The sequence below is a fragment of the Gobio gobio genome (assembly GCF_949357685.1).
Source record: "Gobio gobio genome assembly, chromosome: 8".
Classification (NCBI taxonomy): Eukaryota; Metazoa; Chordata; class Actinopteri; order Cypriniformes; family Gobionidae; genus Gobio; species Gobio gobio.
The window spans coordinates 49,379,553-49,392,044 of record NC_137114.1 but is presented as its reverse complement, the minus strand read 5'-3'; positions in this window follow the sequence as shown (position 1 = coordinate 49,392,044).

Sequence of the window (12,492 nt, the reverse complement as noted above, 5' to 3'; positions counted from 1 at the left end):
ACTGCCACCATTTCCACTGTATATACTCCTAAAAAATCTGATGTTCTTCTATTAATTCCTATTCGTTTAGTAAGTATTGCCACCGCATACCCTGTCACTCCTGTCTCAGGTTTCTTAGAACCATCCGTATACACATGTACAAATTCTTTATAATCTTTATTTATAAGGTACTTAAATGCATTTACCAAATCTATTTGATCTTTTTCTTTCCTTTTTAATTCTAACAAATACCAGTCAATATCAGGCCAAACTAGTAACCATGGAGCCACCATTGGATATACTACAGTAGGGCTCATCTTCATATAAAATACTCCAAATTCTCTTGCTACCTCATTGCCTATTCTACTAAAATTATCTCCGTTATATCTTGCATTCTCCCATGTCTCCTGCAACACTACTTTTGTGGGGTGGCAATCATTATGACCCTGCAAATTAGCCCAATAATTTGTCATCAGCTGCCTCCTTCTTAATGCTAACGGCATTTCTCCCATTTCTACCTGCAGTGCAGGTATTGGTGAAGTTTTAAAAGCGCCACTACACACTCTTAATGCCTGAGCCTGAATCACATCTAGTTTCTTTAAAAGATATTTGGCTGCTGACCCAGAAGCTACACTGCCATAATCCAATACTGATCTAATCAATGCCACATATATTGTTTTTAATGCAGAGCAACTAGCTCCCCATTCCCTACCTGTCAAACATCTCATCACATTAATTACTTTTTTGCATTTTCCTTCTATTTTCTTTATTTGATCTGCCCATGTTAACCGTGAATCAAAAATAATTCCAAAAAATTTGAATGTTCCAACCCTTTCTAATTCTTTCCCATACATACTTAACTTCATCCCTTCCTTGATTTGTTTCTTGGTGAAAAAGACTGTTTGAGTTTTTTCTATTGAGAACTTAAACCCCCAATCATATGTACTTTCCTGATTGCATGCTCTATATTCCTTCCCCTTTTCCACAAAGCCCCATCATCCGCAAACAGAGACCTCCCTATATCCATTGGCACCTTTGTAAAGACATCATCAATCATGATGATAAAAAGTAGCGGACTTATCACACTGCCTTGAGGTGTTCCATTGCCCACATCGAACTGATTTGATACGACTGACCCTATTCGTACTTCAATTTTTCTTCCAAACAAAAAATTCTTTATCCAATTAAAAACTCTTCCACCTACACCCATCAAGTGCAACTGTATCAACAATCCTTCCTTCCACATCATGTCATAAGCTTTTTCTATATCAAAAAACACTGTAATGACTGATTCCTTATTTGCCTGAGCCTTTCTTATTTCATTTTCTAGTCTTATAACCAAATCCATGGTACTCCTCCCTTTCCTAAAACCACTATGATAGTTTGCTAGCTTTCTACTTTTTTCTAGTACATATGATAACCTTTCTATTATCATACTTTCCATAATTTTGCATACATTTGATGTTAATGCTATTGGCCTTTAACTTGTGGGTTTAGAAGGATCCTTGCCAGGTTTTCTTATTGGAATGACTACTGCTTCTTTCCATGCATTCGGTAATCTTCCCTCCTCCCACACTCTGTTATAAAGGTGCAGCAACTTTAAGAGCGCTTCTTTCCCTAGATGTTTTATCATCACGTAGCATATCTGATCTTTTCCTGGAGATGTTGGTTTAGCTTTATTTATTGCTCTCATCAACTCTGCCATATTAAAAGGTTCATCAATTTTATCATCAGTTTTTTCCTTCCAGTCTAACACACCTGGATACTGATTCTTAGTTCTTTCCTTTCTCATTTTCCTTACTTCTGACAAGTTATCTGAACTGTGAATTTTTACAAATGCTTTTGCCATTATTTCAACCTTATCCTTATTGGAGATTGCTGTACCTTCCTCAGTTATTATAACTGGAATTTTCCATTCCCTCCTTACTCCACCCATCCTTTTTATCATTCCCCAAACCTCACTTACAGGTGTTGATCTTCCTATTTCATTGCAAAATTTCCTCCAACTTTCCCTTTTAGCTTGACGCACTGTTCTTCTCACATTAGCCTGTGCCTTCTTATACCGAATCAAATGCTGCATGTTATGGGTGTTTTTAACTAGTTTTGAATGCTCTATTCCTGTTTTTAACAGCTTGACGACACTCTTCTGTCCACCATGGTACCAGTTTTTTAATCCTCCTTTGTTTACTCCTGGGAATAGATCCACCGGCTGCCATAATAATTGCTGATGTTATTTGTTTGTTTCGTCTATACTTCCAGATATGTCTATCCTTGAAAATGATTCCTCACTTAATTGCTGGAATTTTACCCAATCTGCTCTTCTTAAACCCCATTTTGGTATTCCTTCACCTGGTCTTATTTCCACTCGCTCTCCCACTGAGCATGATACTGGGTAGTGATCGTGTAACGATTTAATCTCAGTGACCCGCAGGAATTTAACCCTTGTCGTACACAAGTAACCAACATACACAAAAAAATATTTTAAATACACAAGTTTATTTATACAAAAAACCTACACGTAATTGTCTGAATGATCAAGAAGATGAACACATTCAAATGTGACTGACTGCTTCACTTCAAGGATCAGGAGGAAGATCACAATCTGGCGCCCCCTGGCTGGACAGCAAATAGGGAAAAAAAGGTTATCACCTGATTCACCCCAATAAAGTCATATATATCGAACGACACACAGTCACACGTGCAATTTACACAGCGAGGGGAAATAGCCAGATTAACAATGTACAGATGTAATCACTTCAAAATAAACCCCACACATTAGTAAATAATTATATGACCACATTAGTTTGATCAGTAACAGCCTTAAAACCAATTCAATTCCATTAAGGAGGGTAAGACAGTTGACAATATAAAACCTAGGCGAGCAGCCACTCACTAAACCAAGATATATTTTAACAAACAAGACATTACGATTTTGATTAACAGAGTTTCATAGGACACAGTCAACAGTCAAGTCACTCACGACCCCGCCCATTCGGTGCTCATAGTCAACACAAGATGCGTTGGAGGCGAGGTAGCGGCAATCTGCAGTGACGCGCTCAAGTCCGGCTTCAGTCGATCGACGAGACGCTCCCGACGGCCAGCAGAGCAGAACGGAACCGTAAATCCGAGCTGCGAGACAAGGGAAGGGCAATCAGTTCTGAATAAATACTCGTCAATGCCCACCACTCATTCACTAATGATAAGAAGTCCCACTTTCCTTAAAATGAATGGATAGAGTGCGTTGATTAATCTCGTAGACCTCTCGCTGCCAGGAGTCAATCGCGATGGTTGTCACTGCAGATCGTACCTCTAATCCATCCGCTCCAAGACCGCCGAGCTTGTCTCTTTACCACGTCTATCACAGTCCCAAACCCGCCGCGCCATGCACGGCGATCCTTTCCTTTTATTCAGTGGATCTACCAATCCCGTTGTACTGCTGGCTCAGTGACATTGAACACACCTGCAAAAGAGACCTGCAGGTGCATGTGCACCTGGTAGACAATAACCCACCCTCACAGGTTGTCAAAAAGTCAATGTTCTCTTAACCCACCCTCACAGGTTGTCAAAAAGTCAATGTTCTCTTCCCGTTACAATCGCTGCCCACTGTAGTATCATTCCAAACATGCCAGTTACTTATTCCAGCCAAGGGATTAGACACTAGTGTAATATCTAATGCCGATTCATTTCCTGTTGTTATGTTTATTCTTGTTCCTCTTCCGTCATTTAAACACACTAATTCCTTATCATCCATTAAATCTTCTATTACCCTTCCATTTACATCTGTATGTGAACCCCCCCATATTTTACTGTGAGCATTAAAATCTGCACACCATATTACTTTGTGTCTATTATTTCCTTGTATCCTTAATAACTTATCTACTTCCAACCTTTTGCAAGGATTATAGTAGTTTATTAGAACCACTTCCTCCCCTCTTTCCCACAATACTACCATAATGTATTCTAGATCCTCTCCCTTTTCCAGTACCCTATATGGAACATCTTGCTTAATAAATGTAGCACATCCTCCTCCTCCTCCTCCTCCCCGTCCCCCATTTTCTCTATCATTTCTTATACCTATATATCCATGAATCACAAACTCTAAATATGGCTTTAACCAAGTTTCCTGGATACACACTACATCTGGATTTATTTTCCTGTCTTTAATGAAATGTTTGAATTCCTGGCCATTGGCCAGTAAACTTCTTGCATTCCATTGTAAGATGATAACCATTAATATTAACCAATACATGGTGCTTCCTGGCTTGACTGATTGGTGAGGTTCTCCCTCACTTCTTCCCACATCAGTCCCACTAGTCCTAAATGATTTACTGCTGCTTTGGCAACCAGCTGTATTTTATCATTTTTTTATTTAACTTCAGCTGCACTGTTTATCACTCCTGCAATAAACGTCACCAAGTCCTTTTTGTCCACATAAATCTTATCACATGTTCTTTGTTGTTGTTCTTCCACCCCCAATTCTGTTTGTTCTATGGTGATATTATGGTGTACTCTTGCTGCTTCTGCATAAGTGATCCTTCTTTCAACTCTTATTTTCTGGATTTTGTTTTCCTGTCTCATCACCTCACATCCTCCATATGCCACATTATGGCTTCCTCCACAATTACAACATTTTGGTTGTACTCCTGTTCCACATTTTCCAAAGTTATGCTCGCCCCCACATCTAGCACATCTCTTCTTCTCTTTACAGTTATTGGCTATGTGTCCAAACCTCTGACAGTTAAAACGCCTCAATGGTTTTGGTACATATATTCTCACTGGGTAACTCATATAACCAAGGTATACCTTTTTTGGCATATTTTCCCTCTCAAAATCAATCAATACCGTTTCACTGTCCTTTTTCACTCCTTCTCTTGTTGTTTTTAATCTTTGTGCAATCACTATTTCCCCCCCTTTAAGATGTTTCTTAAGTTCTTCCATTCCTACATTCATTGGTACCCCTGTGATCACTCCTTTGCATCCTCCACCATTTCGTGCTCCCACCCTTCGTGTGTTTATCACTTTCAGTTTTCCAATCTCTTTTACTTTGATTGCTTTCTCAAATTGATCTTCATTAGCACATTTGACCAACAGATGTCCATCATTTAGGACCTTAGCATATAAGATCTCCCCTATCTTACTTGCCAGATGTTTTGTTAATACAAACGGGTTGATTATCTTCATGTTTGCTTGATCTTTATCATTGAATCTTATTATGACTATAAAATTCTCATGCATTTCCTTCTTATTTAGCTCATGTCCTTCTTCCTCACTTTCCGAAATCTCATCATTTTCATTTCTTATTCTTTTATTCCCTTTTACATGACTTTGACATGATTTTTTGAAAACTCTCCCTTCAATATTCCCTCATTTTCTTCTTCTTTCTCTTCACTGTAATCCATTTCCTCCCACCTACATACGTCTGATTCATTCACGGAGCAGTCGTGCTCAACCGCTCCTAAAACAGTATTTCCAATGTTTTTTGAATTTCCCGCTTTCAGTCGATTACTATTTCCTCGATCACGCCCTGCTGATGTCGCCGCCATTCCTCCTCTCAGTCCTTTGGAAGACACCAACTGCCGGCTCCGAATGAATTTGTTGAAACCTGCTCTACAGCTTCACTCTCCCAGCCTGCTGTAGTTTCCCCAACCGACTGTGGATGTCAGCAGCCCACACTCCGACCGCTTCTCTCCACACAAGCATCTCCTTTTATAATCCCCCTCGTGATTGCATGTCCCTCTCGCGGCTCAGTCTCCGCTCATTGCACAGCTGGTGCTCGTTTGCCCATCAACTGAGCACGGCCAGACTGTTTGCACGGAAGAACCCGGAATCGCTCCTACAGGGAGACAACATTTGGCAACAATGGTTCCGCTTTGCAGAGTTATTAATAAATAACCAAAGACAAAAAATTATACCGATGTATTTTTCCATAAGTACAATGTTTTAGTGATTATAGTTTGGTAACGTTAGCTTGTTGTAATTCACCCTAACAACTAACAAGGCGATAAGCCCATGTGTGAACTGTTATTAGGCTAATAGATTTATCGCTGTGTTGGGCTCAATGCTATATGGAAGAACTTCGAAGAAGCAAGATGCGTTAAATTAATAATTATATTACCGTGTGGTGAACCTATGATAAGCAGTGCACGCCGCTCTGTTTTATGTCCGATTGCAAATAGCCAAAATATCTCCAAACCCCTGAAGTTGAGTGACCTTTCTTGTCAATTATATCTGTGTCCTCCGAGCTGGTTGTGAATGCTGAATTTTCTTCACTATCGCTCATTTTTCTTGCTCCACAATCCTCCAAGCCTGTCAGCCAGTGTGACTGTCAACAACACCACGTGCAGCACCCAGAAGCCCCGTCTGCAAAACGCATGCGCAGCATTACGCATAGCGCGTTAGCATTATATCGAGCATTTATCGAACGGTTGTTATCGTTTTATCGAGGAAAATTATTTCGCGATAATTATCGTTTTATCGCCCAGCCCTAAGCTTAACTCCAGTGTGACAATCTCTCACAGAATTCTCTCTCACACAAAACCTGATTATCCTAACAGGTTTAATTAGTATTGATAGTTTGACAAATATAAACAGGGCCATCATGTTTAACTGAGCTGCTGAAAAGCCTCTTTGTCTCCAAAAGTTCCCTGTTTTCAGCTCATTCATTATGGAGATGTCTGAGATCGTCTGTAAATTGGCACATTAAGCACATTTTATTGGCGTTGACAGGCTGAAACAAACTAGAGGATAATCGCCTTTGAAATTTCCCTTCAGTTCTTGTCTTTGCTCTTTCCCTTCCATCTGGTCTGAATTAAACATTATGTAGTTAGAATCAGTTCAAGGATGAGAAATGTGAAAATTCAAGAGAACCCTGATTTAGAAAGCAACAGAGATCTGGTATCTGTATTTCAAATATCAGATTTTGACCAAAGGTTAGTTCTGTTATTCTTGCTATTTTGAATGACAACTGCTTGTCACAGGTTATGGGGTGAGAGACAAAACACAGATGAAGATGATGATGAAAGTTAACAGGCTTTAATAATCCACAGGGTAATTCCAACGATACATCCAACACAACTGCACAGAGACGAGACCCAACAAAGACACTCAAACTGAACTTAAATAAGGAATATAAATGACACACACAAAATCAAATGAAATACCATGATGACAAACAAGGCAGGGATAAACAGTACAAACGAAAACAAACAGAGTCTTGTGGTGTGACAGAACGCCCCCTCCCGTAGAGATGAGGAGGATGAGGAGATGGTGAAGAGACTGACGCTGAAGAGAAAGCCTACCGCATAGCCAAAGGTCAAAGACAATGGAGCAACATTGAAGACCCTGGCAATTGCGACTGAGCAGCAGCAACGACCTCACATTAAGATTAAGTGGGTCCAGAGGACAGAGGGTGAGCTGAGGCAACAGGTGGTGGAGCCTGAGGGACGGCTGAGTGGGCCGTAGTCGAAGGGGCGGTGGGCTGAAGTGTAGCAGACGGCCTGCAAGTCTGAAGTGCAGGTGTGGTGAGGTCTGAGCCAGGTAGAGCCGACTGCTTAAGGGAGCTCGGGAAAGCCGAATGGCCAATGGTCTACGCTGGAAACATGGGCGGGAGGACCATAGGCGAGGGAGTCAGGGTAGAGGAGGAGCGACATCCACAGAGGTTGAAGGCAGAGATGTGGGTTCCTCTTGTACAGGCGGAGACAGTTCCCAGCTGGTCCAAGGTGGATCTGTTCCACCGATACCCCTTTTCCACCAGAATGAACCGGGTGCTAGTTCAGAGCCAGTGCTAGTGCCAGTTCGGACTTGGTTCGATTGACACACCTTCTAAGAACTGCTTTGCCTTTCCACGGGCTAGAGAGCCACTACAGAGCCAGGTCTTACGTCACTGTATACATCTAATCTTTCTCAGCAACGCTAGCAAGGCAGCGGGAAACACAAACACACCAGGCTTGTTCGAGATGAATCGGCACTGCACAGACGATCAGCGTATGATATCAAAACACTGCATGAGTGAATCAAAAGCATAAGGAGTCGTATGCCCAGCACCTGATGCAAGCGGTTCTTACTTCTAGACCAGCAATATTTTGGTGCTACTTAAGAACCACTTTTCCTGGTTCGGAGCTGGTGCTTTGGGTGTGGAAAGACAAGGAACCAATTTGAAACTAGGCTCAGGCTCCGAACTAGCACCAGCACTGCCTTGGTGGAAAAGGGGTATGAGAGAGAAAGGTGGGAGACAGTGACGAGAGGGTGGCAGGAATGGCTGGGGGTTGAGGACGAAGCTGGAAAGGGAGAAACATACCAATGATGAGGGATATAAGGAAGAGGTTCTCAAACCTGTCCTGAAGTACCACCAGCCCTGCACGTTTTGTTTGTCTCCCTATATCTGCACACCCATTTCAGGTCTTGCAGTCTCTACTAATGAGCTCATGAGTTGAATCAGGTGTGATAGATGAGGGAGGCATACAAACTGTGCAGGGCTGGTGGTACTCCAGGACAGGTTTGAGAACCACTGCTCTAAGGTGGTAGGAAGAGGTGATGGGAGAGAGAGGCTGTGTGGGACTGAAGATTCTCTTAATTGAATGTCCTAACTTTGTGCTGCCTGAGTCTCACTCTCAGTGGCGGGAGGGTGGCCAGGGCTGTCCTCTTTGCCCTCCGATTCCATGATGGCTCCCACTGTGGTGGATGGATCATGCAGAGACTCTGAAGCCCTTCGAAACTGCATTGATTTGGACCTTCAACCCGTTGGTTGCCATTGATGTCCATGGACCCTTTTCACAGACTGTGATGACGAGTTTTAACGTTAATCCTTTTTTGGATTAACTTTTTTTTAAATGCATGTACATTTATAACACCAATACTTTGTATTATATTACTTTTGCAAAAAAAACAACAAAAAAAACAAGTTACCGCTGCTGTGAGAGTGTTTCTAATACAGTGTCTATAGGAGTGATGGTAAAATGTACATATTTCTCTTTTTTCACTCCCGTTATCAATTTCGGTAAATTTTTTTGGAAGTTGTGAAATCACTATTGAGGAGTTTTGCTTTTGCTATTCGAGCAAATGGGGACAAACAAATATATATAATGTATTCTCTCATTCACCGCTATAAAAGTTAACCCAACTATGACGACTTCCACACTGAGAAACCTGGCAATATGAAAAAAATGCTGGAATGTTTTCCCTAAAAAACGTAATTTCTTTTCGACTAAAGAAAGAAAGACATGAACATCTTGGATGACAAGGGGTTGAGTAAATTATCAGGAAAATTTCTTTTTTGAGTAAACTAATCCTTTAATTTGGAATGAGAGATACAGGGGCGATCCCCATATATCTTTATCCGCTTGTTAAAGGGTTAGTTCACCCAAAAATGAAAATTCTGTCATTAATTACTTACCCTCATGTCGTTCGACACCCGTCAGACCTCCGTTCATCTTCGGAACAGAAATGAAGATATTTTAGTTGAAATCTGATGGCTCTGAAAGGCCTCCATTGGCTCAATGACACGTTACACTCTCAAGACCCTTAAAAGGTACTAAAGACGTCGTTACAAAGTCCATCTCACTACAGTGGTTCTACAATAACTTTATGAATCGGCGATAATAGTTTTTGTGCGCAAAAAAACCCCTAAATAACGACTTATATAGTGATGACGATTTCAAAACACGGCCTCATGAAGCTTCGAAGCGTTATGAATCAGTGAGCCGAATGATGATTCGGATCGCGTGTCAAACCGCCAAACTGCTGAAATTTGGCGATTCAAACCGCTGAATCGACTCGCTGATTCATAACGCTTCGAAGCTTCATGAGGCCGTGTTTTGAAATCGTCATCACTATGTAAGTCGTTATTAAGGGTTTTTTTGCGCACAAAAACTATTGTCGCCGATTCATAAAGTTATTTTAGAACCACAGTAGTGAGATGGACTTTGTAACGACGAGTGTTTGGACATGGAAGCTGTGCCACATGACGTCAGACTTAACAACCCAATTGTGTCAGATAGTTGTTGCTTTACTCACAGTTGTTAGGTACATTTTTGGTTTGGGATCTCTAACCCAGAATAAAAACCATGTAGCATAAGTTACCATGGCACTTAACACCACAAAAAAAAAAGCTCTAAAAAAGCTCTAAAACCCAGAGTTTGCTCAAACTAATCTCAAGATTACCTGAGTAGCAACTGAAACTGGCTTCATGCAACAGCCTCTGGTGATTCAGAAAATCAATGATATTTTACTCACCTCCATCTCATCCAAGATGTTCATGTCTTTCTTTCTTCAGTCGAAAAGAAATTAAGTTTTTTTACCGCTCATTTGTTATTGTTATCACCTGTAATGTTAGTATTGTGTTGTCACGAACGCGCTCTGACTGTCACAGTAACAAATGAGCGGTGCTAGAGGTAATTCGGCATCTTGTCTATCAGCCTCCAAAGTTTGTAACTCTTTGTCTGTGTATTCTGGCTCAAAACGATATGGTTCTGGATTTTGGTTTGATACAAAGTAAAAATCCTCTGACAATTCCTCAAAGTCAGCCATGCAACAGTTACGTTCGCTACTATCTTCCTAGTCATGTTGGTTTTGTTGACAGACGTAACAGTGGGGCTTCTCCGGTCCTGCGAGCAAATCACTTCACACTCTGCAGAAGTAGAGCAGTGCTGCGCCTTCTGAGAATATAGTCCCCAGTGTGTGTATACATTTATAATATGGCTGTGTCTCATGTAACCTTGTTATTTGCACACGCTGTGACTATACACATCACAACATGTAAATAGGAAAATGTTGGTGTTATTTTGTCACTTATTGAGCAGTAGGCTAGCTGGAGCCGTTTACCTCCAGTCTTTGTGGTAAGCTAGGCTAGCGGTGGGTGCGTCAGACAGAGTTATGGGATGCACAGAGATGAGAATGGTATGTATGGACTTATCTAACTCTGGGGGATACAGGGAATAAGCTAAAGTCCCAAAAAACTGGAGTGTTCCTTAGTGTGGAGTTTTCCAAAAAGTATATTCATTTTTATTTTATTTTGAAAATGACCGATCGTTTCGCTAGATAAGACCCTATTCCTCATCTGGGATCGTACAGTATCATTTGAAGCACTTCAAAGCCCTTTGAAACTGCATTGATTTGGACCTTCAGCATTTTGAAAACCTTTATACGATTAAAAATCCTGGAATTTTTTTCCTAACTTAATTTCTTTTCGACTGAAGAAAGAAAGACATGTTGATGAGATGGGGCTGAGTAAATTATCAGGAAATTTTCATTTTGGGGTGAACTAATCCTTTAACTTAGCATGAGACAAATCAATTACACAATGGTGAATTAAAATGTATAAAATGTTTTTGCTGCTTTAATGTCATTTTAAATCATCTGTAAATCAAGAAAACAAAATCAACTATTTTTCAGTTTTTTATTATTCTTTATTCTTCATTATTCTTTAACATTTTACAGCATCTTATTTTCTAACTATAGTCACACACTTTACAATCAGAACAAAATATAGTAAACATTAGAAAATAAGTAACTGCAAACTCTGCTTGAATAAGACACATTCATGTCAAAGTAATTATACATTAAGAAAACATTCAAATAAATAATTATTGACTATGTACAAATTTTTTTTCTTAAGCTTCAAACATCACTCCTTTCTAGTTCTCTAAGCATTTCACCAAAATCAAAAAGTCAACCTAGAATGTATTTGACATGAAAATTAAATGTTCTTCATTGTGAAGACTGCTTACAACATTTCTTCCTGTGAGTCAGAAGGCTTCTTTTATATTTGAAACTCTTCTCACACTGTGTACAGTACAGCTTCTCTCCAGTGTGAATTCTTTGGTGATTTTTTAGATGGTCAGCTCTAGAAAAGCTCTTCCCACACTCCAAACACACATTGTCTTTCTCACCGGTGTGTTTTTTCTGGTGTCGTTTACAATGATCCTGTCGCGTAAAAAACTCTCCACAAAATGAACACGCATAATAAGACTTCTTGTTTGTATGAATTTTCAGGTGTTCTCTTAGATGTGATGCTAGTCTAAAATCTTTGCCGCACTGATCACAGTTATATGGCTTTTCTCCAGTGTGAATGCGCAGATGATACTTGAGATCAGTGTTAGATTTGAAACTCATCCCACACTGACTACAGTGGAACGGCTTCTCTCCAGTATGAAGTCTCACATGTATAGTCAGGGATCCAGAATGAGTGAAACTCTTGTCACAGTATGAGCACTTGTAAGGTCTTTCTCCAGTATGAATTCTTCGGTGCCGTGTCAGACCGACAGCTGTAGTAAAACTCTTCCCACAGTCACAACACACATGATCTCTCACATTATTATGCGTTTTCTGTTGCCGTTTACAATTTTTTGTCAATGAAAAACTCTTTTGAGCTTTGAGGTTGCCATGTTCCTTCTCAACTTCATGCAGTTCTTGTTTTTGCTCTTTCACTTCCATCTGGTCTAAAATAAACATTAAATAGTTAATCAGTTCAAGGAGGATAAATGTGAAAATTCAAGTGAACACTGATTTAATAACAGG